Source organism: Equus asinus, chromosome 7 (assembly GCF_041296235.1).
Source record: "Equus asinus isolate D_3611 breed Donkey chromosome 7, EquAss-T2T_v2, whole genome shotgun sequence".
Classification (NCBI taxonomy): Eukaryota; Metazoa; Chordata; class Mammalia; order Perissodactyla; family Equidae; genus Equus; species Equus asinus.
In genome coordinates, this window is record NC_091796.1 from 37,090,444 (window position 1) to 37,118,302 (window position 27,859).

At 37.2% G+C, this 27,859-nt stretch overlaps 1 protein-coding gene, 1 non-coding gene and 1 pseudogene across 12 annotated transcripts in view; 2 read left to right on the plus strand and 1 right to left on the minus strand.

Moving 5' to 3' along the window:
• KIAA1328 (KIAA1328 ortholog) overlaps positions 1-27,859 on the minus strand; it is a 337,652-nt gene that overhangs the window by 298,917 nt on the left and 10,876 nt on the right. The gene's annotated exons all lie outside the window — the stretch shown is intronic.
• On the plus strand, positions 11,442-11,548 carry LOC123287513 (U6 spliceosomal RNA). The gene has a single exon (XR_006530836.1). It is a non-coding gene; the product is annotated as a U6 spliceosomal RNA (small nuclear RNA).
• LOC106823512 (large ribosomal subunit protein uL30-like) lies at positions 11,514-16,791 on the plus strand (annotated as a pseudogene).

Consider the following 27,859-nt stretch of genomic DNA (forward strand, 5'->3'; position numbering starts at 1 on the left):
CTTTCATTTACTTGAAACCCATATATAAAGTCATCTATTACACTCTCTTCCACAAGCTACATAATTCATAATATTCCTAATTTATCTTTGTGGTTATCTATTCTCCAACAGACCATAAATTTTGATTCGTATTTGTATTCTATTCTTTTATTAGTGTAGTTAACACAAGTAAAAAGGTTTCCTGAGCATTTACAGATTATTAAAAACTCATACCAGACTTTTTAATCTATTTGTTTTCTTGCCAATTAACATAATATTGCTTGATCATGTTCAGGTTAAATTTAATTATGAACCATGGAGATATATATATATATTTTATGTATTGCACCTAGCCAGTAAGTCTTTCTCTAAAATGAATTTCTAATTTATTTTTATCCTCAGGCATGTAAAAATCTGTACTTGTCACTACTGTCTTTAGCCTGTTTGAATGGATCTATTTTTCCAAGTTATTATGCCAATTCTGAATTTTACTTATATCTTCTATTAACATTTATTCTCATTTGGAAACATCAATAAATCTTATAGGAATCTTTCTGATTCTTTCATACAAAGTACCAATAAAGATATTGACTAATGTCAGTACTATCTAAGCTAGATTCCCAATGGATCCCTCCAAGATACAGGTAAGCTAGTCTTAGAATTTGGACACATATGGTTTTTCCCACCAAAGCTGCTAAAGTCAAGGCCATGTTTTATAAAAAGGGCCATACTTTTGTAAGGAATGCTTTTCACCTCAAAGGCACCATTTAAAAGAACCTATAGTTATCACTTTGCCTTTATATTGCATATAAACAAATTATTCTATAAATGTCACTCTATAAATGAAAAATATGCTGTTTTGTTTTGTACGTTGTACTGAGAGCTACTGAGTATTATATTATTTTGAAAATATGCTTGATGATGGTCAGTGTTGGGTGCCAAGTACTCTCAGTGACTTCTCCCCTAAAATAACGTTAGTAGATCTGCATAATAGCTGAAATTCTTTAAGTATGCTATACTTGAATATGTCATAGGAACATATAAGGTTTCTAAATCTTTGGGCGCTTTCCGCATTTGGTCTGATCTTTATCACAACTGAAACAACTTTCATTTTTCATATCTAATTTTTACTGAAAAGACATGAATGAAGACAACTTTTAAAACTTTAGCCTCCTAATCATCCTCTATTAATACTTTTTCATTATTCCCTATTTATTTAAAAGTCTATTAGTTATAAAAGCAATGTACCAGGTAAGGTAGGCAGAACACAAAAGAAGTAGAGTTTTTGTCTTATTTTATATGCATGATTTGGAAAGCAAAGTATATAAATATAAAACAATGTGTTTATTTATGAACAAGGAAATACATCTAAATGCCCTTCACTCAAAGAGAAAATTTTTTTCTCTTCTAAAATGAAGGGTGAGCTTTCATTTCCTCTTTCTCTTCTTCATTTTCCACTTTCCCTTTTCTTCCTGTACAATTAGGTCCTAAAACCATTACGTGAGGGAGAGTCAGAACTGGAGTGAGATCAAGAGGGCATGTGCACAGAAGGGTTGCCCAGTGGGATGTCAGTGTCCAAACAGGTTGAGAAGGGCATCAACACATGTGAGTAGTCCAGCACAAGTGTCAGAGTTTCAGCAAAGTGAGAAGAGCATCCAGGGAGAAGAGTAGCCTAGCATGGGTGTCAGAGCCTAAGCAGGCGAGGTGGGTATCCTTGCAAGGGGGTGAAGTGACCCAGTATGAAGAATCAGAGCCCAAATATTATAAGTAAGGTGTCCAGGCAGAGGTTGGGAGTGGGTGCTGGTACAGAGTAGCCCACAAAGAATGAAGAGAACATCTACACAAAGGGTTAACCTGAAGCAGGTTATCAGACCCCAAAGAGGATGAGGAGGACATACACTCAGGGGGCAGCCCTGTGTGTGGTATCAGAGCACAGGCAGAGTAAGAAGGCTTATCCTCAAGAAAGGGCAGGCTGGTGGAATGTTAGAGCCTGAGGTAGGCGAGGAGGGCATCCATACAAGGGAGGGGACCAACATGTGTAGGTCAGAGCCAGAGAAAGGTAGGAAAGATACAACTGCAAAGGGGGTGCGTGGTGTGGACTGTCAAAGCCTAAGTAGAGGAAAGAGCACATCCAAGTAGAGGGGACAGCCCAACATGAAGAGTCAGAACCAGAGTGGAATAAGGAGGGCATTCAGGCAGAGTACAGCCTTGGATGGGTGTGCTGGAATATAAGCAGGGAGAAGAGGGTGGGCATCCATGGGAGGGGGATTGGTAGACCAGAATGGGGAGTCAGAGTTCCAGCGGATAAGGAAGGCTTCTGTGCAGTAGAGGGAATAGCAGCAGAGATGAAGAATTAGCTACATACAAGATGATTAAAGAAAAAAATAAAAAATATTAAAGATAATGTAAACCAGGTTTCTCAAGTCAGGCAGGAGAGTTACAATTATAAACATTTTTTTTTCAAGCGCTCATGAACATTCACCAAGATCAACCATATCTGGGGCCATAAACAAAACTCAAAAGAAATTTAAAAATTGTTCTCTAATCATCATAGAACCTAACTAGAAATCAATAATAAAAGACAAGAGGAAAATCTCCAAACATTTGGAAATTATACAACAGAGTTCTAAATAATCCATGGGTCAAAGAGTAAGTCTCAACAGAAATTTTTAAAAAATACACAGAACTAAGTGAAAATGAAAATACAACAAATCAAAATATGTGGAATGCACTGAAAGCAGTGATGAGAGGGAAGTTTATAGTACTAAACATTTACATTAAAAGAGGAATGATCTCTAAGTTTCTTCTTTAAGAAACTAGAAAAAGAACAAAATAAATCCAAAAGAATGAGAAGGAAGGAAATAACAGCAAAAATGAATAAAATCAATAAAATTGAAAACAGGAAAAATAGAGAAAATTAATGAAATAAAAAGCTGGTTCTGTGAAAAAAAAAAAAAAGAATAAAACTCATAAACCTAGCAAGACTGACAAGAATAAAAAAAAGAGATTAGCTACAAATCACTAATAACACAAACAAAGCACTACAGATCCTGCAGTCATTAAAAGGATAATAAGACAAACCTATGAACAATATTATGTTCATAAATTCAACAATTTAAAAGAAACACAACAATTCTCAAAAACCACAAACTCCCAAAACCCAACCAAAAGGAAACAGACAACTTCAATAATCTTGTACCTATTAAACAAACTGAATTTGTAATTAAAAAACTCTTTAAAAAGAAATCTCCAGGCCCAGATGGTTTCATTGGAGAATTCTATTAAATTTAAAGACAAATTAGCACCAATTTTATATAATTTCTTCTAGAAAACAGAAGAGGAGTGAACACTTCCTAATTCATTCTATAAGGCTAGTATTACCATGATACTAAAATCAGACTAAGACAGTAAAAACAAAGAAAACCACACCAATAGTTCTTACGAACTTTGATGTAAAAATTCCAAACAAAATAATAGAAAATCAAATCTAGCAATATATCAAAATAACTATAACAAGTGAGATTTATTACAGGTATGCAAGGCAGGTTCAACATTCAAAAATCAATTAATGTAATCCAACCTATCAACAACTGAAAAAGAAAACTCATATGATCACATCAATTGACACAGAAAAAGTGTTTGACAAAATCTAGCATGCAATCATAACAAAAACTCTCATAAAATTAGGAACAGAAGGGAACTTCCCCAAATTTATAGAGAACATCTACAAAAAAATCTACAGCTAACATATACTTAATGATGACAGACTGAATGATTTCCACATAAAATCAGGAACATAGTAAGGATCTCCTCTCACCACTCTTATTCATATAGCACTGGAAGTCCTAGCCAGCACTACAATATAAGAAAAAGAAATACAGGGCGTACACATTGGAAAGGAAGTAATAAAACTGTCCCTATTTGCAAGTGACGTGACTGTCATTCTCCTTAAGGACTCAACAGCAAAACTCCTAAAATAAATGAGTTCAGCAAGGTTGCAGGATTCAAGATAAATATACAAAATTTGAATGCATTTCTATATACTAACAACAAACATGAAAACAAAATTAAAAACAGAACATCATTTACAATTTTTCCAAAGAAAATAAAATACTTAAGACATAAATATGAGAAAACATGTACAAGATCTATAGCCTGAAAAATCACAAAATGCTGATGAAAGAAATCAAAGACTTAAATAAATGGAGAGACATACCATAGTCATGGATTGGAAGACTTATAGAAAAATATCAATTCTTCCCAACATTGATCTATAGCTTTAATATAATCCTATTAAAATACCAACAGGGTTTTTTGGTAGATATTGGCAATCTTATTCTAAAATTATTACAGAAAGGCACAGGACTAGAAGAGCTAAAATAACTTTGAAAAAGAATAAGGTGGGAAGAATCACTCTACTCAATATTAAGGCTTATTATATAGCTTCAGTAATCAAGACAGCTGACAGAGGGATAGATTAATGGAATAGAACAGAACTCATAAAGAGATACATGCAAATATGCCCAGTTGATTTCTGACAAAGGTGCAAAAAATATTTTAACAAATGGTGTTGGAGGATTTGGAAATCAGTAGGCAAGAAAAATGAATCTCAACCTAAACTTCATACCTTATACAAAAATTAACTCAAAATGGATCATGGACTTAATACAAAATGTGAATCTAGAAAATTTTTAGGAAAAAAGGGAGAAAATCTTTAGGTATTATGGCTAGGCAAATAGTTCCTAGACTTGGCAATCAAAGCACGATCCATAAAAGAAAAAATTGATAAACTTGACCTAGTTAAAATGAAAAACTTTCACTCTATAAAAGACCCTGTGAAGGGAATGAAAAGGTAAGCTATACTCTAAGAAAAAGTATCTGCAAACTACATAGCCAACAAAGGATTTGTACATAGAACATATAAAGAACTCTCAAAACTCAACAATAAATAATCAAGCATCCCAACAGGAAATGGGCAAAAAGGATGAACGGACATTTCACTGAAGAGGATATAGATGGCAAATAAGCACATGAAATAACGTCCATCATTGGCCATTAGAGAAATGCAAATTAAAATCACAATGGGATAACACTAAATACCTATTAGAATGGTTAAAATAAAAAATAATTATAACAAATGTTGGCAAGAATGCAGAGGATCTAGATCTCTTGCATTGCTGGTGGGAACAGAAACTGATAAACCACTCTGGAAAATATTTCAGCAGTTTCTTAAAAAACTAAACATGCATTTATGACAAAACATCCCAAAGAAATGAAAATACTATGTGCACACAAAAACCTACATATGAATGTTCACAGCAATTTCATTTGTAACAATCGAAAACTGGAAACAATCCAAACATCCTTCAACAGGTGAATAGTTACACAAACTGTGGTACAAACATACCGTGGACTACTCAGCAGAAAAAAAGGAACAAACTACTGATACATGCAACAACTTGGATGGGTCTAAAAAGAATTATGCTGAGTGGGAAAAAAAAAAGCCAATCTCAAAAGGTTACACACTGTATGATTCCACTTATACAGCATTCTTAAAATGATAAAATTACAGAGATGGAGAGCAGATTAGTGGTTGCTAGGGATTAGGGAAGGGGTAGTAAAAAATGTAGCTATGTCTACTGTAAGTGAACAGCACAAGTGAGTCTTATAACAGAATGGTTTTGTATCTTGCTTATGGTAATGCTACACAAATCTACACGTGATAAAACTGCACAGAACCAAATATATACACAAATGAGTATATGTTAATCAAAAGAAAGCTGCAGTTGGCTATATTAATATCAGAAAAAGTAGACTATAGAACAAGTGATGTCATCAGGGATAAAAGAGGCAAATGATGATGATAATATGGTCAACTCATCCAGAAAATCTGTCATAAATGTGTATAAACCTAATATCACAAGCTCAATATATGTGAAGCAAAAATTGACAGACAAAAGGAGAAACAAATAAGTCTGTAAATATAGGTAGAGATTTCAGCATGACTTTTTCAGTAATAGGTAAAACATATGTATAGGAAATCAGCAGAAATAGTGAAAACTTGAATAAAACAACCATGCAATTTGACCTAATTGGCAATTATAGACCAATATATGGAACAATGACAGAATACACATTAGTTTCAAGAAGACATAAAACATTTTCCCAAACTAATCAATCATATCCTAAACCAAGTTTCAATAAATATAAAGAGACCAAAATCATATATAGTCTCTGGTCACAAGAGAATTAAATTAGGAACCAATTAAAAGAAGTATTATGGAAAATCTCTAAGTATCTAAAAGCCACACAATGGGGGGTGATGTCACAAAAAAAAGCAGAGTAGGGAGCTTCAAAACCTGTTTCTTCCACTGAAGCAACCAGTAAGCTGGCAAAACTGGCAAAATCAACTTTATCAGAACTCTGGAATCTAATAAAAAACTTACAGCAACTAGGAGACTGCTTAATGAAGAAAGAGGCTAGGAAATTTTAGTAAAAATGTGGTGTTGCATTTTTGCTTACCTGCCTACCATCCCCCATTTCCCAGCTTGACATTAGCCAACAAGATGGTGGCCCAATTCTGGTGCAGATTGCTGGTGCCAGGAGGGCAATAAAGACCCCATTATCAAATAATCGTAGGAGTGTGTTTTGACCTGTCTGGTGGTTCCCTGATGGACTGGTGAAGAGATTTGCTTCTGTATTATCTCCCTACAGCTGGAGCAGATTCCTGTGTGGTGGTTGTCAAAAGCATTTAAAGATAAATAATACTTTCAGCCTACCTGGAGAAAGGAATGGCAGATGGGGCAAGCAGCAGATGGACCCAAAATCTTGGGAAAGAGGAGGATAAAAAGGAAGAGACTGGGGGACGGCCTGGGGGTGCAGCAGTTAAGTGCACACGTTCCGCTTCAGCGGTTGGCAGTTCACTGGTTCGGATCCCGGGTGCAGACATGGCACTGCTTGGCAAGCCATGCTGTGGTAGGCATCCCACATATAAAGGAGAGGAAGATGGGCACAGATGTTAGCTCAGGGCCAGTCTTCCTCAGCGAAAAGAGGACGATTGGCAGATGTTAGCTCAGGGCTAATCTTCCTCAGAAACAAGCAAACAAACAAAAGGAAGATACTTGGGGGAAAAAGAGCTGTGAATGGCTCCCACATACACCAGGGAATCCAGAGTACAATACACATGCCCAGAGTCAGAGGTTTACTCAGAAAAGACCTGAGAGGATCCTAGGCTTGCACTTCTGGCTGATCTCAGGGCTTTGCACAAGCAGGCAGTGAAGACTAAAACAGAGCTGTAGGCGAATTGGTTAAACATTGAAGGAACACCTCAGATCAAAGACAATCTGAAGAGACTAGGAGAGTATGTTTTCATTATTCTTTCTGGCTTCAGTTGTTCAAGGTCAAGTCACTGGCTGACCACAGAGATAAGTGAACAAAGACTTCACAGACTACACATGGCAAGGAATACAGTCTTCACAAAAATAGTTTGGAAAACTCACTAAACAAATGGACAACAGCTGCCAGAAGGAAGAGCAAACTCCGGGGAGGAGAGGCAAATGCAGATTTCCATAATTATCATATTACAATATTCGAAATGTCCAGTTTATGACAAAAACCACAAGGCTTAAAAAGAAATAAGAATATATGGCTCATTCACAGGGAAAAAATAAATTCATAGAAACCTACAGTAAGCAACCAAAGACATTGGATTTATTAGACAAAAACACTAAATCAACTGTCCTAAATATACTCAAAGAGCTAAAAGAAACCATGGACAAGGAACTAAATAAAACCAGGAGAACGATATGTGGACAAATAGATACTGATGAATGAGAGATGATATAAATGATGAATAGATGAATGAGATGATGTAAATAAAATCAGAAATGAAAGTAGGGGCATTACTATTAACTATTCAAAAATAAAAAGGATTTATAAGAGAATACTATGAACAATTTCATGTCAACAAATTAGATAAACTATATGAAATGAACACATCGCTAGAAACAAAAAAATTACCAAAACTGATTCAAGAACAAATGGAAAATCTGAACAGTTCTATAACAAAAGATTGAAAGAGAAATCCAAAATCTCCCAATAATGACAAGCCAAGGACCAGATGGGTTCATGCGTTAATTCTACCAAATGTTTAAAGAAAAATTAGTACCAATCCATCTCAAAGTCTTCCAAAAAACTGAAGGAGAGGGAATACTTCCAAACTAATTCTATGAGGCCAGTGTTACCTCATACCTAAGCCAGACAAAGACACTATGAGAAAAGAAATCTACAGACCAATAACTCTTATAATATAGATTCAAAAATCCTCAAAAAAATGCCAGCAAACCAAATCCAAAAACATATTAAAAGATTATACATGACCAATGAGTGTTTATCCCAGGAAAATAAGAAACAGTTCAACATAAGAAAATCAATCAATATATCACATTAATACAATGAAGGGAATGAGTAACCAAAAATATAAGAATCTATCAATTGATACTGAAAAGTTTTGACAAAATCCAAAACCTTTTCATGACAAAAACACTCAAACTAGGAATAGAAGGGAACTTCCTTAACATGATAAAGGGCATTTATGAAAAACCTACAAGTAACATTTTATCCTATTGATGAAAAACTGAAAACTAAGAGCAGGAACAAGACAATGATGCCTGCTTCCACCAGTCCATTCAACAATTACTAGAAGTTCAAGTCAGAGCATTTAGACAACAGAAAGAACTAAGAGGCATCTAAACTGGAAAGGAAGAAGTAAAATTATCCCTATTCACAGATGACATGATCCTATATATAGAAATTACATAGAGAATCCACAAAAAACTAATAGCGCTAATAAACAAATTCAACACAGTTTCAAGGTACTAGGTCAACATATAAAAATCTTTTGTATTTCTATATACCAAGAATCAACAATCCCAAAAGAAAAACAATTCTATTTATAAGATCATTAAAAAGAATAAAAGTCTTGGGAATAAATTTAACTAAGGGGGTGAAAGACTTGTACGCTGAAAACTAAAAAGTGTTGATAAAAGAAATTAAAGAAGACCGAAGTATTGAAAGGCATTCCATGTTTGTGAACTGGAAGACTTAATATTGTTAACATGGTAACACTTCCCAAAGTGATCTACGAATGCAATGCAATCTTATAAAAATCCAAAATCTGATCCTAAAATTTACTTGGAAGTTCAACGGACCCAGAATAGCTGAAACAATCTTGAAAAGGAAGAACAAACTTGGAGCCTTTCTATTTCATGCATAGTAAAAAGCTACACTAAAAACAGTGGTATTGGTAAAGGATAGACATATAGACCACCAGAAAAGAAGTGAGAGTCCAGAAATAAACACATACATTTCTGGCCAATCAATTTTTGACAACAGTGCCAAGACTGTTAAATGGGAATGGAATAGTCCCTTCAAAAAATGGTGCTGGGATAAATGGATTTCCACATGCAAAAGAACCACTACCTCTTACCATAAACAAAAATTAACTCAAAATGGATCAAAAACATAAGCATAAGAGCTAAAACCATAAAAATCATAGAAGAAAACATACGGTAAATTGTTATGATCTCTGATATAGCAGTAGTATTTTAGATAAGACACCAAAGACAGAATTAACAAAAGAAAAAAGACAGTGTTTAGACTTCACCTAAAGTAAAAACTTCTGTGTGTCAAAGAACACCATCAAGAAAATGAAAATATAATGAGAGACTTATTTGCAAATCATATATCTGATAAGGGTCTAGTAGCTAGAATATCTAAACAACTTTTACAACAAAAAGACCACAAGTTAGTTAAAAAACGGGGAAAGGACTTAAATACACATTTCTCCAAAGAAGATATACAAATGGTCAACAAGGACAGGAAAAGATGCTCAACATTATTAGCCCAAAGGGAAATGAAAATCAAAACCACAAGTAAGATAGCACTTGGCACCTAGTAGGATGGCTGTAATTAAAAAAATGGAATATAACAAGTGTTGGTGAGGATATGGAGACAATGAAATCCTTGTACATTGTTGGCAAGAATGTGAAATGGTTCAGGTACTATGGAAAACATTTTGGCAGTTCCTCAAAACAAGTTCAATACAGAACTACTATAAGACCCAGCAATTCCACTCTTAGGTATATATTCAAAACAACTGAAACAAGTGTTCAAACAAAAACTTGTACACAAATACGCATAGTAGCACTAGTTGCAATAGCCACAAGGTAGAAATAACCCAAACATCCATCTACAAATGAATGGATAACAAAATGTGGTATATTCAAATAACGTAACATTTTTCAGCCAACCTTGAAAAAGTTATGCTAAGTGAAAGAAGGCAGACATAAGAGACCACATACTGTATGATTACACCTATATGACATATCATGAGTCAGCAAAGCAATAAAGACATAAAACAAATTAACAGTTGTCAGGAGTTGGTGGGAAAAGGAGAATGGGGAGCAACTGCTTAGTGGCTAGTTTCCTTTGGTTGTAAAAATGTTCCAGAACCAGAAAAGTGATGATGGCTGTGCAACATTGTGAGTGCAGTAAATTCCACTTACAGTCAATTTTATGTTATATGTATTTTACCACATTAAACAAACACACAATGATTCCACTTAGAGTAGTAAAATTCACAGATATAGAAAGTAGGATGGTGATTACCAGGAAACGGTGGGAGAGGAGAATGAGGAGTTGTTTAATGGCATAGAATTTTAGTTTTGGAAGATGAAAAGAGTTCTGGAGAGTAGGTGAAGGAAAACATGAATATATTTAACACTATTGAACTTAAAAAACGGTGAAGATGGTAAATTGTAGGCTATGTGTATTTTACCACAATTAAAAACTTAAATTAAAAAAAATTCACTAAGACATTTCATGAAAACAAGTATTTCTCATGATACAAAAATGTTTAACAAAATACTAGCATCAAATTCAGCGATACATTTAAAAAAGAAAAAACAGTGGGGTTTAGGCCAGGAATGAAAGATAAATTAAGCATTCAAAAGCCAATCAGAGGGGTTGGCCCAGGGGTGCAGTGGTTAAGTGCACACATTCCAGTTTGGTGGCCTACAGTTTGCTGGTTCAGATTGTGGGTGTGGATCTATGTGCTGCTTGTCAGGAGATTCTGTGGCAGGTGTCCCACATATAAAGTAGAGGAAGATGAGCATGGATGTTAGCCCAGGGCCAGTCTTCCTTAGCAAAAAGAGGAGGATTGGCAGCAGATATTAGCTCAGGGCTAATCTTCCTCAAAAAACAAAAAAAAAGTCAATCAGAGGGGAAAAAACAGCGCTGGTCCCATGGCCGAGAGGTTAAGTTCACACACTCCACTTCAATGGCCCAGGGTTTCGCTGGTTTGGATCTCAGGCGCGGACATGGCACCACTCATCAGGCAACACTGAGGTGGTGTCCCACAGGCCACAAGTAGCAGGACCCACAGCTAAAATATACAACTATGCGTCCTTGCTTCGGCAGCACGTATCCCAAAATTGGAATGATACAGAGAAGATTAGCATGGCCCCTGCACAAGGATGACTCGCAAATTTGTGAAGTGTTCCATATTTTTGGGGAGAGGCCTCTCCCAGCAATCAGAACACTGTGAGGCTCTGGGAGAGGAGGATCCCAGGCAGGGCAGCAGCCCACCAGCCGCCTCTGACTCATGGACTCCGGCTGTGTCCCAGAGCGGGCAAGGGACACCCAGTGATCCCATGGGAGTGGCCAGGGGTTGGGTGGAGCTCCATGGCCCAGGGGGAAAATCCATGGTTCCACAGCAGCCACAGCGAAAGCCTCTGCACAGCACTAGTGGAGAGGCACTGACCGACAATCACAAGGCTGGAAGGCCCTGGGGCAAAAGTAGCACAGCTGGGTGAGCTAACCACAGACTGCAGAAGATACTCACAGCTCTGCTGGGACTTATAGTGGACAAGTGAGATCTTGTGGGCCCTGACAGTGACAGAGCTGTGAATATAGGTGATCCTGCTCCCAGCTGCTGGGAAAGCCCATAACACTGCTGCAGACACCAAGGAGGGAGCACGTCTAGGTGGTCTACCACAGTAGGCACCAGCAGCCTGAGGCCCCCTTGCGAGTGCCACCACAGCTGATGAGGGACCGCAGAGGACCACTGTGACTAAGAGGAGGGGCCCAGGTCCAGTCACCAACACCTGACAGGGTTCCTGGTTGGTGCAGTCTAAACAGCTGCTCCCCCCGCCACACCAGTAGAAACAAGTGGAAGTAGTAACTAAACTCTATCTCTATGCGGAGGCACAAATCCACGCCATCAAGCAATATGAAAAAACATATTAACTCTCCAGAACAGAAGGAAAATGACAAGTACCCAGAAAACAGTCCCAAAGATGATGAAATCTATAACCTAAATGACAATGAATTCAAAACAGCCATTATTAAAAAACTCAATGAGTTGAAAGAGAATACAGATGGACAACTCAACGAGTTCAGGAGCTAAGTCACAAAAGAGCTTGATCGTGTTATTCATTTCCAGTATTTCTGATTGGTTCTTCTTATAATATCAAGCTCTTTTGTGACATAGCTCCTGAACTCGTGATGAAGAACACAATTGAGGAGATTAAGAAAAATCTGGACTGTCTGAACAGTAGGGTCGATAATATGGAGGACAGAATTAGCAATTTGGAGGACAGGAATATAGAAATGCTGCAGACAGAGCAGGAGAGAGACCTAAGACTAAAAAGAAATGAAGAAACTCTCCGGGAATTATCTGACTCAATTAGGAGATGCAACATAAGGATTATAGGTGTACCAGAGAGAGAAGAGAAGGGGAAGGGGGCAGAAAGCCTGTTCAAAGAAATAATGGCTGAGAACTTTCCAAACCTGGGGAGAGAGATGGAATTCCATGTGACAGAAGCCAACAGATCTCCAAACTTTATCAATGTAAGAAGACCAACCCCAAGGCATATAGTAGTGAATAGCAACAGTCAATGACAAAGAGAAAATATTAAGGGCAGCCAGGCAGAAGAAAATAACCTACAAAGGAACCCCCATAAGGTTGTCAGCAGATTTCTCAGCAGATACCTTACAGGCTAGAAGAGAGTGGAATGATGTATTCAAAACTCTGAAGGACAAAAACTTGCAGCCAAGGATACTCTACCCAGTGAAAAAATCCTTTAAATACGATGGAGAAATAAAAATTTTCCCAAATAAACAAAAGTCAAGGGAGTTCACTGCCACAAGACCTCCTCTTCAAAAAATGCTCAGGAAGACCCTCATACCTGAAAAATCAAAAAAAGGAAAGGGGTTACAAAACCCAGAGCAAAGGAGATAAGTAGAAGGACAATAACAGAAAGTAGCTGCTCTCCATCAGAACAGGTTAGCAAAAGTTAAATAAAACATTAAAGATAAAAGGAAGGGAAATACCAAGAATAAATATAATCCTGTCATTTTAACCACACACTCACAACACAAGAAGGAAGACAAAAAAAATATTTGACAATAACAACAGAAGGGGAAGAGAAAAGGGATGGAACGTTTTAATTTAAGGAAATAAGAGGCTATCAGAAAATGGACTATCTCATCTGTGAGATGTTTTATACAAACCACCTGGTACCCAATAAATAAATGACAAGAATAAAGACACAAATTAAAAATAAGAAGAAAGTCAAAACCAGAAATTTACCTACCTGAATTAGTAGTCCAAATATCATGGGACGAGACACAAAGGAAATGCAAGATAACCAGAAAACAAGTGCTCAAATGGCAGCATAGGCCCCCAGATTTCAATAATCACTCTAAATGTAAATGGATTGAACTCTCCAATCAAAAGATGCAGAGTGGCAGGATGGATCAAAGAACAAGACCCAACAATATGCTGCCTCCAGGAAATACACCTCAGCCCCAAAGACAAACACAGACTCAGAGTAAAGGGATGGAAGACTATACTCCAAGCTAATAATGAACAAAAGAAAGCAGGTATCTCCATGCTTATATCAGACAGAGTAGACTTCAAAGCAAAACAGATAAAGAAAGACAAAGAGCGGCAGTTTATAATGATAAAATGGATGCTTCACCAAGATGACATAACACTTATAAATATATACCACACCCAACACAGGAGACATCAACAACAATACAATAATAGTAGGGGACCTCAACACCCCATTAAGACCAATGGACAGATCATCCAGACAGAAAACCAACAAGGAAATTATAGAATTAAATGAAAAATTAGACCAGATGGACTTAATAGATATATATAGAACACTTCATCCAAAAACAGCAGGTTACACATTCTTCTCAAGTGCACATGGAACATTCTCAAGGATAGACCATATCTTGGGAAACAAAGCAAGCATCAATAAATTCAAGAGGGTTGAAATAATATTGAGCATCTTTTCTGATCATAATGCTATGAAACTAGAAATCAACTACAAGAATAAAGCTGGGAAAGGGACAAAAAGGTAGAGACTAAACAACGTGCTACTGAACAAACAATGGATTATTGAAGAAATTAAAGAAGAAATCAAATATTATCTGGAGAGAAATGAAAATGAAAACACGCCATACCAACTCATTTGGGACACAGCAAAAACAGTCCTAAGAGGGAAATTCACTGCAATACAGGCTTACCTCAAAAAATAAGAAAAATCTCAGATAAGCAACCTCAAACAACACCTAACAGAAGTAGAAAAAGAAGAACAAACAAAGCCCAACGTCAGTAGAAGGACGGAAATAATAAAAATTAGAGCAGAAATAAAGGGTATTGAAACAAAAAAGACAGTAGAAAGGATCAATGAAACAAAGAGCTGGTTCTTCGAAAAGATTAACAAAATCGACAAACCCTTAGCCAGACTCACTAAGAAAAAAGAGAGAAGACTCAAATAAACAAAATTAGAAATGAGAGGAGAAATCACAACGGATACCAAAGAAATACAAAGGATCATAAGAGAATACTATGAAAAACTATATGGCAACAAATTGAACAACCTAGAAGAAATGGATAAATTCTTAGACTCTTACAACCTCCCCAAACTGAGTCAGGAAGAAATAGAGAATCTGAATAGACCAATCACAAGTAAAGAAATAGAAACAGTAATCAAAACCCTCCCCAAAAATAAAAGCCCAGGACCAGACGGCTTCTCTGGAGAATTCTACCAAACATTCAAAGAAGATTTAATACCTATCCTTCTCAAACTATTCCAGAAAATTGAGGAAGATGGAGCACTCCTTAACACATTCTATGAAGCCAACATCACCCTGATCCCCAAACCTGACAAGGACAATACACAGAAGGAAAACTCCAGGCCAATATCACTGATGAACATAGATGCAAAAATCCTCAACAAAATTTTGGCAAACCAAATACAGCAATACATCAAAAAGATTATACACCATGATCAAGTGGGATTTATACCAGGGACACAGGGATGGTTCAACATCGGCCAGTCAATCAACGTAACATATACAACTATGTACTGGGGGAACTTGGGGAGAAAAAGCAGAAAAAAACCCCAAAACATTGGCAACAGTTTCAGCTCACATGCCAATCTTCCAAAAAAAAAAGTCAATCAGGCAGCACTGGAAAGATAGCGGAGGAAGAGCAAACAAAAAGATCCCTTTGGGGGGCCACCCTGGTGGTGTAGTGGTTAAGTTTGTACGTTCCACTTTGGCTGCCCAGGGTTCACTGGTTCAGGTCCCAGGTATGGACCTTCACATCGCTTACCAAGCCATGCTGTGGCAGGCGTCCCACATATAAAGTAGACGAAGATGGGCATGGATATTAGCTCAGGGCCAGTCTTCCTCAGCAAGAAGAGGAGGATTGACAGCAGATGTTAGCTGAGGGCTAATCTTCCTTAAAAAACAGAAAGATCCCTTTGGTTCCAGAAAATCTCCCGAAAAAGAGGAAAGTTTATCAGGCCCTCAAAGCCACCCAGGCACTTTTGGAAAAGCAGCAGCAGCAGAGAAAAGGAAAAGAACTCCGGTTTAAGCAACTGGGATGGTTCCTACATGATTCCTGGTGGCAAGAACGTGGCAGGGTGTACCTTAGACAACCAGAAGTGAAACCTCATGGCTTGGAAGTGCCAAATGAACATTCCTTGGCCTTTGTTGTATGCATCTAAAGAATTAATCGGGTGAATTTATTGGTGCAAAGGACCATAAAAAAGGTTCACCTGAAGAAGACTTTCAGTGGTGTCTTTGTCAAAGTGATCCCCCGAGCCACAAAAATACTGCGTATAGTGGAAGCTTATGTGACCTGGGGGTTTCCAAGTCTGAACTCTGTCCAGGAACCCATCTTGAAACGTGGACAAGCCAGGGTCAAGAAGAAAACCATGCCTCTGACAGACAACACAGTGACTGAGGAGCACCTGGGGAAGCTCAGTGTTATTTGCTTGGAAGACCTCATTCATGAAACTGCCTTCCCGGGCAAGAATTTCCAGGTGATGTCGGGGTTCTTGCCCACTTTCCACCTCTCAGTGACCTATCATGTTACCAAGAATAGAGTGGGCTTCCTCAAGGAGGTGGGCTCACCTGGTTATCGTGGTGAATGCATCAATTAGCTCATCTGGCAGCTGAAGCAAACCCAGAATACGAGAAAGCACAATGTGTTGGAAGCACGTGTTTGGTTTTTGGAATTGCTATCCAGTATCTTTAAAGATTATTTTCTGCTGTACCTTCGGAAGCTGGAGGGGAAGGGTTAGGGAAAAGATGGTGATGTTCTTGGCAGGCACTTGTCATCACAGCCCAGTTCCAAGGAAAAATTTCAGTGTGTTTTCCATGTTGGCCACCGCTGCCACCTCTGAAATCAGTAAAGGACTCATGCTATGAAAGAGGCAGTCTTGCTTTGTCACATCTTCTATCCTGGGCTTTAATGTTGGTGAATGAATACCCAAGCATGAATGTAAAACAGCAGTGGACCACGCCTAGGCGCATAACCTGGGGGTTCCTAGGGCCTTGTTTTGGAAAGAACTTGAAATACAATCAGAAAGAAGAACACGAAAATAGTGCTCAGTTGTCTCTGCTGTGAGTCCATATTCAAACTTTTCAGTGATGGCTTTGTGAGCTCTCAGACTTGGCTGGCTCTAAGTGTATCTGGTGGCTTCCTTACCCTAGCCTGCAACTGGATTAGTACTGATTCAATATTTTAACCTATTCTTAGATCTATGAGAAGGGAAAGGACCCTTTCCCCAGGAAAACATGCATAAACTCAAATTTTTCCTTGGAAGTTTAGGGTGTTTGTAGACCCTTCTCAGATACCCATGCACTTTATATGGGGAAGTCCTGCACTATCAGGATTGGTCAGCCAGGCCTTACCTTGCTAGGCTCCTCTGGTTCCAAGTCCTGTGAAACATCAAATCTTACCAAGATAGCTTTTGCCTTTTGACCCAATTGAGTATTTCCTATTAAAAAAACAGTGGTAGATTGCTGAGCCCCTATGCCCATCTACAACTTGGGGAACTGCCCACCATTTATTTCCACTGGGCTTTAGGATGGAATTTTCTGGTTTCCCTGATATCAGTTCTCTGCTTAAAACTCAAATCCGGAAAGAGTGAGCTATTTTCTTGGTCTGGCATGGATGAAATTAGCACTATTTGGTCTTTTAGGCCCCAGGCCAACAGCTTAATTGGACATTTTCCTTGCATATTCTAGACTCTAAAAGTATTGCCCTCTATCTTGATGGTAATGATGTAGTAGACCAGCACTGGGGTCCTGTGGACATTAGATCTGAAAAAGGGGGCCTGATTCTGTTTGCGTTTATTATCAGTGTCCACCCTAAATGAGCCTTCACTCAGTTATCTCAACTTGCCATCTAGGCAGTTGGTTTAGGGTACATCAGGCCCAGATTAAGACCTGAAACATGCTTAACCATTGAGCCCTCTGGTCCCTTAAGATTAGCTTTGCTGGAGTTTTGGCTCATGGGGCCCTCAAACACAGTTGCGAGATTGAGTTAGAGGTATAGCAATGCCTTAAAATGTGCCAGGTTATGAGGTAATTAACTAGGTTGATTGGCTCAAGAGTTAACCTGCCAGGAATAAATGTTACTCTTACACTGTAAGGTATTGTGAAATCACATTACTTTAAAATGATGTATCAAACAGCCATGGGAAAGGAGCGGTTGTGTGTGTGGAAACCCAGGGTTTATATCTCAGATCTGTCTCATACTCAATATGGGATAATGTTTCCACTCTTGCCTATAAAATGGGGCTAATACAGTCTAGCCTTTCTGCCTCACATGGTTGTTAAAAGGATTAAGCAAAATAATAGTTTTTAACTTAGGATTCTATATAAATAAATGAGGCTATATTTTTTTAAAGTCAATCAATGCAATTTACCACATTAACAGAGAAAAAAAGAGAAAAATCATATTATCAGCATAATAGATGAAGAAAAGTCATTTGAAAAAAATTCTACTCCTATTTATGATTAAAATGAAAGACTCAGTAAACTAGGAACAAAACTAAATTTCTACAACCTGATAAAGAACATCTACAAAAAAACCTACAGCTTACCTTGTACTTAACTGTAAAAGACTTAAGATCAGAAACAAGAAGACAAGGATGTCTACTCTCACCACTTGCATTCAACACTGTACTGGAGGTCCTAGGCCATGTAAAAAGGCAAGAAAAAGAAACACAGTAGCTACAGATTGGAAAGGAAAAAGCAAAACTTTATTTGTAGATGACATGGTTGTATATATGAAAAATCCAAAGTATTCTAACAAAAAACTACTATAACAGGAGAATTTTAACAGACTGAAGGATACCATGTCAATATAAAAATATCAATTCTCTTTTTTATATGAGGAATTAAATAAAATTCAATGTATGATAAAAATTTAAAATAACACCATTTACAATAGTATTAAAAAACATAAAATACTTAAGGATAAATACATCATAATATGTTCAAGACCTATACCTTGAAAACTACAAATCACTGCAAAGAAAAAGAAAATCTAAATAAATAATGGAGAGATGTGACATATTCATAAATTGGAAGACTCAATAATGTTGAGATGGCAATTTTCTCAAATCAATCAATAAATTCAATACACTCCAAACAAAATGCCAGGAGGCAACTTTCTTTCAGAAATTGACAAGCTGATTCTAAAATTTACAGCGAAATGCAAAGGACCTCAAAGAGCCAAAACAATTTTCAAAAAGAACAAAGCTGATTTACCTGATTTTAAGACTAACTACACAATACAGTAATCAAGCCAGTGTGGTATTGCATAAGGGCAGACATAAAGATCAATGGAATGGAATAAAGAGCCCATAAATAGACCATGCATGCATGGTCAACTGATTTTTGATAATCAGTTTGATGAAGAGGCTGAGGTAATTCTGCAGATAGTCTTTTCTGATACAGGAAAATAATCTTTGCTACCTTGGGATGAGCCAGATTTCCTAGAAAGAGCATTAAAAACATGAACCACAAAAGAAAAAACTGAAAAATTGAAGTTCATCAAAATAAAAAATTTTGCTTTTCAAAAGAAAACACACTAAGAGAATTAAAACTCAAGCCACAGACCGGGGCAGGGTCGGAGAGTGGGAGGACAATGAACATTTTTAATAACTCACATTCAGAATATATAAAGAACTCTAACACCTCAACAACAAGAAGAGAATGCGATGGGTGAAAAAAACGAGCAAAAGATTCGAACAGATATTTCACAAAAGAAGAATGGCCAGTGATCACAGCAGTCATCAGGGAAACAAATTAATTCCACACGGAGATATCACTATAGTCATTAGAATGGCTAAAATTTAAAGAAATGACAATACCAAGAGTTGGTGAATATGTAGAATGATGAAACTCTCATAACTTGCTAGCGGAAGGGTGAAATAAAATAGCAGAAATGTTGGGAAACAGTTTGGCAGTTTCTTATAGAGTTAAATATACACTTGACATATAATTGAGTAATTACACTCCTAAGTATTTATAGAAGAAAAATAAAAACACCATGCAAAGACTTATATGAATGTTATCGAAACTTCATTCATAAAAGGCAAAAACTGGAACAACCCAAATGTCCGTTAACAGATGAACAGACAAACAAATTAAGGTACAGGCATACAATGGAATACTACTAAACAATAAAAAATGAGGTACTCTCACACACAACAAATCTTTTAAAAATCTCAAAAACATTATGCTCTGAAATAAGCCAGAAACAAAAGGACAAATATTGTATGATTCCATTTATAAGAGGTATCTAGAATAGTCAAATTCACAGACACACAGTAGAATAGTGGTTACCAGGGACTGTGGGGAGGGGAGAATGAGGAGTTATTGTTTAATGGGTACAGAATTTCAGTGATGAAAATGTTCTGCAGATGAATGGTGGAAATGGTTGTGCAGCAATACGAACATACTTAATACCAGGGAACTGTACTGAACTGTACAATGTACTCACCTGTAGGCTTAAAAATGGTTGAGATGGTAAATTTTGTGTTAAGTATATTTTACACCCCCATATGCTACAAAATCATTATGCTAAGGGAAAACAGCCAAACAGAAAAGAGTACATAACATATGGCCATTTATATGGCATGTTAGAACACATAAAACTAAGCTATAATGACAGAATGACATTAATGGCTGCCTGGGATGGGGAATAGAGGAGAGAACTGACTGTAAAAGGTCTCAAGATAACTTTTTAGAGTGACTTTACATTTGCCCAAACTCACTGAAATACACACTTAAAATGTGTACATACTATATATATAAACTGCACTTGAATATATTTTTAAATAAATAAGCTTGAGGAGGGAATAAAATGAAACAGAATAGAAAATGTTATAGACTCTTCTTTCTAGGAATGAGGTTATGTTGTGGAGTACAAAGAAGGTGGTAGCTAGAGGGAAATATATGGTCAAAGAAGTATTTTACTTCTCAAGATGAAGAGAAATGAGTGTATTTAATGCCAATGGGAAAACAGTTATTTGAAACCACACTGAAAATTCAGAAGTAAAAGAAGATAGAAGCTAGGAATATTTTGTTGCCAGTGTTTGAAGTATATGGAACTCTGTTCTCTACTTCCCCACTTCAATGAAACTGAATCTTGCAAAAAAAAACCAAAAAAATGGTTTGGCAAGTATGAGTAGAAAAAATTAGACTGAAATACCCAACAGAGAAAACTTAGCAAATTCATGAAACCGTGAGCACAATATTCCCGTATACCTGTATAATAATAGTAAATATAGTAATCATGGGGTTTCCAGCAGTATATGCAAATTTGCAATAATACTAACGTACCGATCCTCTAGCAAGAACTACCAAAAAACTAGCATTTTGCTAGAAAGCAGATTACTGAAACCAAAACATATGTTCTAATATTTCAGGCATTCTTTAAACCTAGAAGCTAAAATGAAACGGATCAGTCAGAACAATCATGGCATATCAGGACCATTAATAAATGGAGTCAAACTAATGGTAATAGCTTTTCAATGTCATCAAACATATGTGATAAGGACATCTAAAGCCATCTATGTGGTAAATAGACTTGTGAGAAGATTATCTTCAAATACTGAGAGTTACAGTTAGTAACGTTTTTTTCTAACACAAAGAACACTATTTGAAGTTGATGAAAACACTACTTCAAAGACTAGAAAAGCCAAAGAATTCTAGTCAAAAAGGTTACTGATTATCTCAGGTAGGGTATCAAATTCAGACTAGGGCACGTACCTTGAATTCTCACATGTTGTATCTGAGCCCCCAAAACATCACTGCTTTTTGTCATCTTTTATACCTGTGATTTTATGATTTCATAAGGTAATTTTTTGACTTCAATCTTTTTATAAATGCCTCTATTAATGTTATTTTAAGGTCTCAATATGAAATATATTTTGAAACACACCTCACAGGATTAAGTTTAATTAGAAATAAAGAAAGAAGAGGAGTGACGTGAGTGACATGGCGGAGCGGGTTCGCCCAAGACTTTCTCCCTTCCAAATTACAACCAAAAAGAGCAACTGCTTTCCAATCAAAAAAAAAATCCTAATAACAGAAATCATCAGAGACCCACAGCAACCAAACAGCGGAGGGCGGAGAGGCTGGAGCTGCCCTCAGAGGAGCTGGAACAGGGTAGGAGAGAAGTTCGCTTCCTCCCCTAGGGACTGGGATCGCTGCCACGGGTGAGGGAAGGAGTAGCAGAGGAGCTGCACGTCTGTGGTACTGTCCAGGACACCAACCACTCATGCAGAGGAAACCTGCTGATGGGGGAAAGCTTTCACGTGGGGGGAACCCATCAAGCCAGGGCCCCAGGAAACCAGAGAGTGAGAGCTGATCAGAATCCAGGTCTGTGTGGAGAGAAAGTGCCACTCCTCCCGCAACCTGCGGTGTGCGCAGCTATCATAGCTGAAGGCGGAGGGCTCAGACTGTGGCTCTCAACCCCTGTCTAGTGGCGACGGGAGGTAACTGCAAAGATAGACAGGCTGAATGGCTCCAGACAGAGGAAAAAAGAGAACGAAAAATTTAAAAAGCTGAAGAAAATCTCTGAGAAATAATTGACTCAATGAGAAAATGCAACTTAAGAATAACAGGAATTCCTGAGGGCATGGAAAAGGAAAATGGAGCAAAAAGTGTGCTCGACAAAATAACAGAAGAGAACTTCCCAAATCTAGGGATTGAGAGAGAAATGTGTGTGGAGGAATCTTTCAGATCTCGTAGATCTGTCAATGTAAAAAGAACTACTGCAAGCCGTATAGTAGGAAAAATGGCAAAAATGAATGACAAAGAAAGAACACTCAGGGCAGCAAGGCAGAAGAAAATAACGGACAAAGGAAACCCTATCAGACTTTCAGTGGATTTCTCTACAAAAACCTTACAAACTAGGAGAGATTGCAATGACATATTCAAAACTGTAAAGGATAAAAATCTTCAGCCAAGAATACTCTATCCAGCAAAAATATCCTTCAGATATGAGGGAGAAATTACATCTTATCCAGACAAACAAAAGCTAAGGCACTTCGTAGCCACAAGACCTCCACTACAAGAAATCCTCAAGAAGACCCTTATACCTGAAAAAGATAAAAAGGGAGAAAGGGATCACAAAATACATAGTAGGGAGGCAAATAGATAGAATCAGAATAGGATTGCAAATATTCAACTATAGCATTAGGATAAAGGGAAGGAAATCTCCAAAGCAAAGACAATCTTATCACTCTAACCACAAACTCACAACACAAGTTGGAATAAGAGGTGAAAATAATAATTTAAGAGGGGAGAAAGAAAGGGACTGACTCAGTCTAGGCTAAGGAAGTAAGAGACCACCAGAAAATGGACTATGTTATACACAAGATTCTGAATACAAACTTCAGGGTAGCCACTAAACTAAAAAACAGAACAGAGACACAAAATATAAATAAGGAAAAGTCTAAGAAACCCAGCATAAGAAATTGCAGAAGTCAATGGGTAGGCTAAAACACACAGGACGAGAAACAAAGGAAACACAGGAAAACCAGAAAGCGAGCAACAGAATGACAGCATTAAGCCCTCATGCATCAATACTCACCCTCAATGTAAGCGGATTGAATTCTCCAATAAAAAGACACAGAGTGGCAAAACAGATTAAAGAACAAGATCCAACAATTTGCTGCCTCCAGGAAACACGAGATCTCAGCTCCAAGGACAAACACAGACTCCGAGTGAAGGGGTGGAAGACAATGCTCCAAACTAATAGCAAACCAACAAAGCAGGTGTCGCAATACATATATCAGACAAAACAGACTTCAAGATAAGAAAGGTAAAGAGAGATATAGAGGGCCAACATATAATGATCAACTGGACACTTCATCAAGAAGAAACAACACTTATAAATATCTATGCACCCAAAACAGGAGTACCAAAGTTCATAAAGCAACTATTAACAAACCTAAAAGAAGACATCAAAAATAACACAGTAATAGTAGGGGACCTCAACACCCTACTCACATCAATGGACAGATCATCCAGACAGAAAATCAACAAAGAAACAGTGGAGCTAAACGAAAAGCTAAAACAGTTGGACTTAATAGACAGGTATAGAACACTCCATCCAAAAACAGCAGAATACACATTCTTCTCAAGTGCGCATGGAACATTCTCAAGGATAGACCATATGTTAGGAAACAAGGCAAGACTCTACAAATTTAAAAAAATTGAAATAATAACAAACATCTTCTCCGATCACAATGCTATAAAGCTGGAAATTAATTACAAGAAAAAAGCTGAGAAAGGCACAAGGATGTGGAGACTGAACAATATGTTATTGAACAAGCAATGGATAATTGAAGAAATTAAAGTAGAAATTAAAAAATACCTGGAGACAAATGAAAATGATAACATGCCATACCAACTCATATGGGATACAGCAAAAGCTGTATTAAGAGGAAAATTCATTGCAATACAGGCACATCTTAACAAACAAGAAAAATCCCAAATAAGCAATTTTAAACTACACCTAAGTGAATTAGAGAAAGAACAAAGCCCAAAGTCAGCAGAAGGAGAGAAATAATAAAAATCAGAGCAGAAATAAATGCTATTGAAACAAAAAAGGCAGTAGAAAGGATCAATGAAACAAAGAGCTGGTTCTTTGAGAAGATAAATAAAATTGACAAACCACTAGCCAGACTTACAAAGGAAAAATGAGAGAAAGCTCAAATAAACAAAATCAGAAAAGAAAGAGGAGAAATAACAGACTCCGCAGAAATACAACAGATTATAAGAGAATACTACAAAAAACTATATGCCAACAAATAGATAACCTACAGGAAATGGATAAATTCTTGGACTCCTACAATCTCCCAAAACTTAGTCAAGAAGAAGCAGACAATTTGAATAGACCAATCACAAGGAAAGAGATTGAAACAGCAATCAAAAAGCATCCCAAAGAATAAAACCCGAGGACTAGGTGGCTTTTCTGGGGAATTCTACCAAACTTTCAGAGAGGATTTATAACCTATCCTTTTCAAGCAATTCCAAAAAATTAGGGAGGATGGAACACTTCCTAACACATTCTACGAGGCCAACATCATGCTAATACCAAAGCCTGACAAGGACAGCACAAAAAAGGAGAACTACAGGCCAATATCGCTGATGAACATAGACGTAAAAATTCTCAACAAAATTTTGGCAACCCGAATTCAGCAATTCATCAAAAGGATCATACATCATGATCAAGTGGGATTCATACCAGGGACACAGGAATGGTTCAACATTCACAAATCAATCAACATGATACACCACATCAACAAACTGAGGAATAAAAACCACATGATCATCTCAACAGATGCAGAGAAAGCATCTGACAAGATCCAACAGCCATTTATGATAAAAACTCTGAACAAAATGGGGATAGAAGGGTGCTACATCAACATAATAAAGGTCATATATGACAAACCCACAGCCAACATCATACTCAATGGGCAAAAACTGAACGCCATCCCCCTGAAAACAGGAATGAGACAAGGACGCCCTCTATCACCACTCTTATTTAACATAGTACTGGAGGGTTTGGCCACAGCAATTAGGCAAGAAAAAGGAATAAAAGGAATCCAAATAGGGAGGGAAGAAGTGAAACTCTTGCTGTTTGCAGACAATATGATCTTATATAAGAAAACCCCAAAGAATCCATTGGAAAACTTCTAGAGGTAATCACCAACTACAACAAAGTTGCAGGGTATAAAAAATTTACATAAATTAGTAGCATTTCTATATTCTAATAATGAACTAAGAGAAAAAGAACTCAAGAACATAATACCATTCACAATCACAACAAAAAGAATAAAATACCTTGGGGTGAATTTAACCAAGGAACTGAAAGACCTACACGACAAAAATTACAAGGCTTTTCTGAAAGAAATGGATGACGACCTAAAGAGATGGAAAGACATTCCATGCACATGGGTTGGAAGAATAAACACAGTTAAAATGTCCATTCTTCCTAAAGCAATTTACAGATTCAATGCCATCCCAATCAGAATCCCAATGACATTCTTTACAGAAATTGAACAAAGAATCCTAAAATTCATATGGGGCAACAAAAGACCCTGAAGTGCTAAAGCAATCCTGAGAAAAAAGAACAAAGCTGGAGGAATCACAATCCCTGACTTCAAAACATACTACAAAGCTACAGTAATCAAAACAGCATGGTACTGGTACAAAAACAGGTGCACAGATCAATGGAACAGAATTGAGAGCCCAGAAATAAAACCACACAGCTATGGACAGCTAATCTTTGACAAAGGAGCTGAAGGCCTACAATGGAGAAAAGAAAGTCTCTTCAACAAATGGTGCTGGGAAAACTGGAAAGCCACATGTAAAAGAATGAAAATTGAGCATTCTTTCTCACCATTCACCAAAATAAACTCTAAATGGATCAAAGACCTAAAGGTGAGACCTGAAACCATAAGGCTTCTAGAAGAAAATATAGGCAGTACACTCTGACATCAGTATTAAAAGGATCTTTTCAGACACCATGTCTTCTCAGACAAGGGAAACAATAGAAAGAATAAACAAATGGGACTTCATCAGACTAAAGAGCTTCTTCAAGGCAAAGGAAAACAGGATTGAAACAAAAAAAACCCCATTAATTGGGGAAAAAAATTTGCAAGTCATACATCCGACAAAGGCTTAATATCCATAATATATAAAGAACTCACACAACTCAACAACAAAAGTCAAACAACCCGATCAAAAAATGGGCTGGAGACATGAACAGACATTTCTACAAAGAAGATATACGGATGGCCAATAGGCACATGAAAAGATGTTCATCATCACTGGTCATCAGGGAAATGCAAATCAAAACTACACTAAGGTATCACCTTACACCCATTAGAATGACAAAAATAACTAAAACAAATATTAACAAATGTTAGAGAGGTTGTGGAGAAAAAGGAATCCTCATACACTGCTGGTGGGAATGCAAACTGGTGCAGCCACTATGGAAAACAGTATGGAGATTCCTCAAAAAATTAAAAATAGAACTACCATACGATCCAGCTATCCCACTACTGGGTATCTATCCAAAGATCTTGAAGTCAGCAATTCCAAAAGTCATATGCACCCCAATGTTCACTGCAGCATTATTTACAATAGCCAAGATGTGGAAGCAACCTAAGTGCCATCAACAGATGGAATACTACTCAACCATAAAAAATAACAAAATCGTCCCATTTGCAACAACATGGATGGACTTTGAGAGAATTACATTAAGTGAAATAAACCAGATAGAGAAGGACAATCTCGATATGACTCCACTCATATGAGGAATTTAAAAATGTAGACAACGAGAACAGATTAGTGGCTACCAGGGGAAGGGTGGGGTGGGGGATGGGCACAAAGGGTGAAGGGGTGCACGACTGACAACATGACTGACAAACAATAATGTACAGCTGAAATTTCACAAGATTGTAACCTATCATTAACACAATAAAAAAAAATTTAAAAAAAAAAAGAAATAAAGAGGGGCTGGCCCCGTGGCCGAGTGGTTAGGTTCGCGCGCTCCGCTGCAGGTGGCTCAGTGTTTCGTCAGTTCGAATCCTGGGCGCGGACATGGCACTGCTCATCAAACCACACTGAGGCAGCGTCCCACATGCCACAACTAGAAGGACCCACAACTAAGAATATACAACTATGTACCTGGGGGCTTTGGGGAGAAAAAGGAAAAAAATAAAATCTTTAAAAAAAAAAAAAAAAAGAAATAAAGAAAGAAGAAAAAAGATCTATTTCCAAATATGCATACTATTTTATCAACTTTTAGTTATGGCTTTTCCCTAATTTTAACTTTTACAATTTACATTAATACATTTTTCTATAGACATCTTCATTTATCAAGTATTTTTTTTTAAAGATTTTATTTTTTCCTTTTTCTCCCCAAAGCCCCCCAGTACATAGTTGTATATTCTTCGTTGTGGGTGCTTCTAGT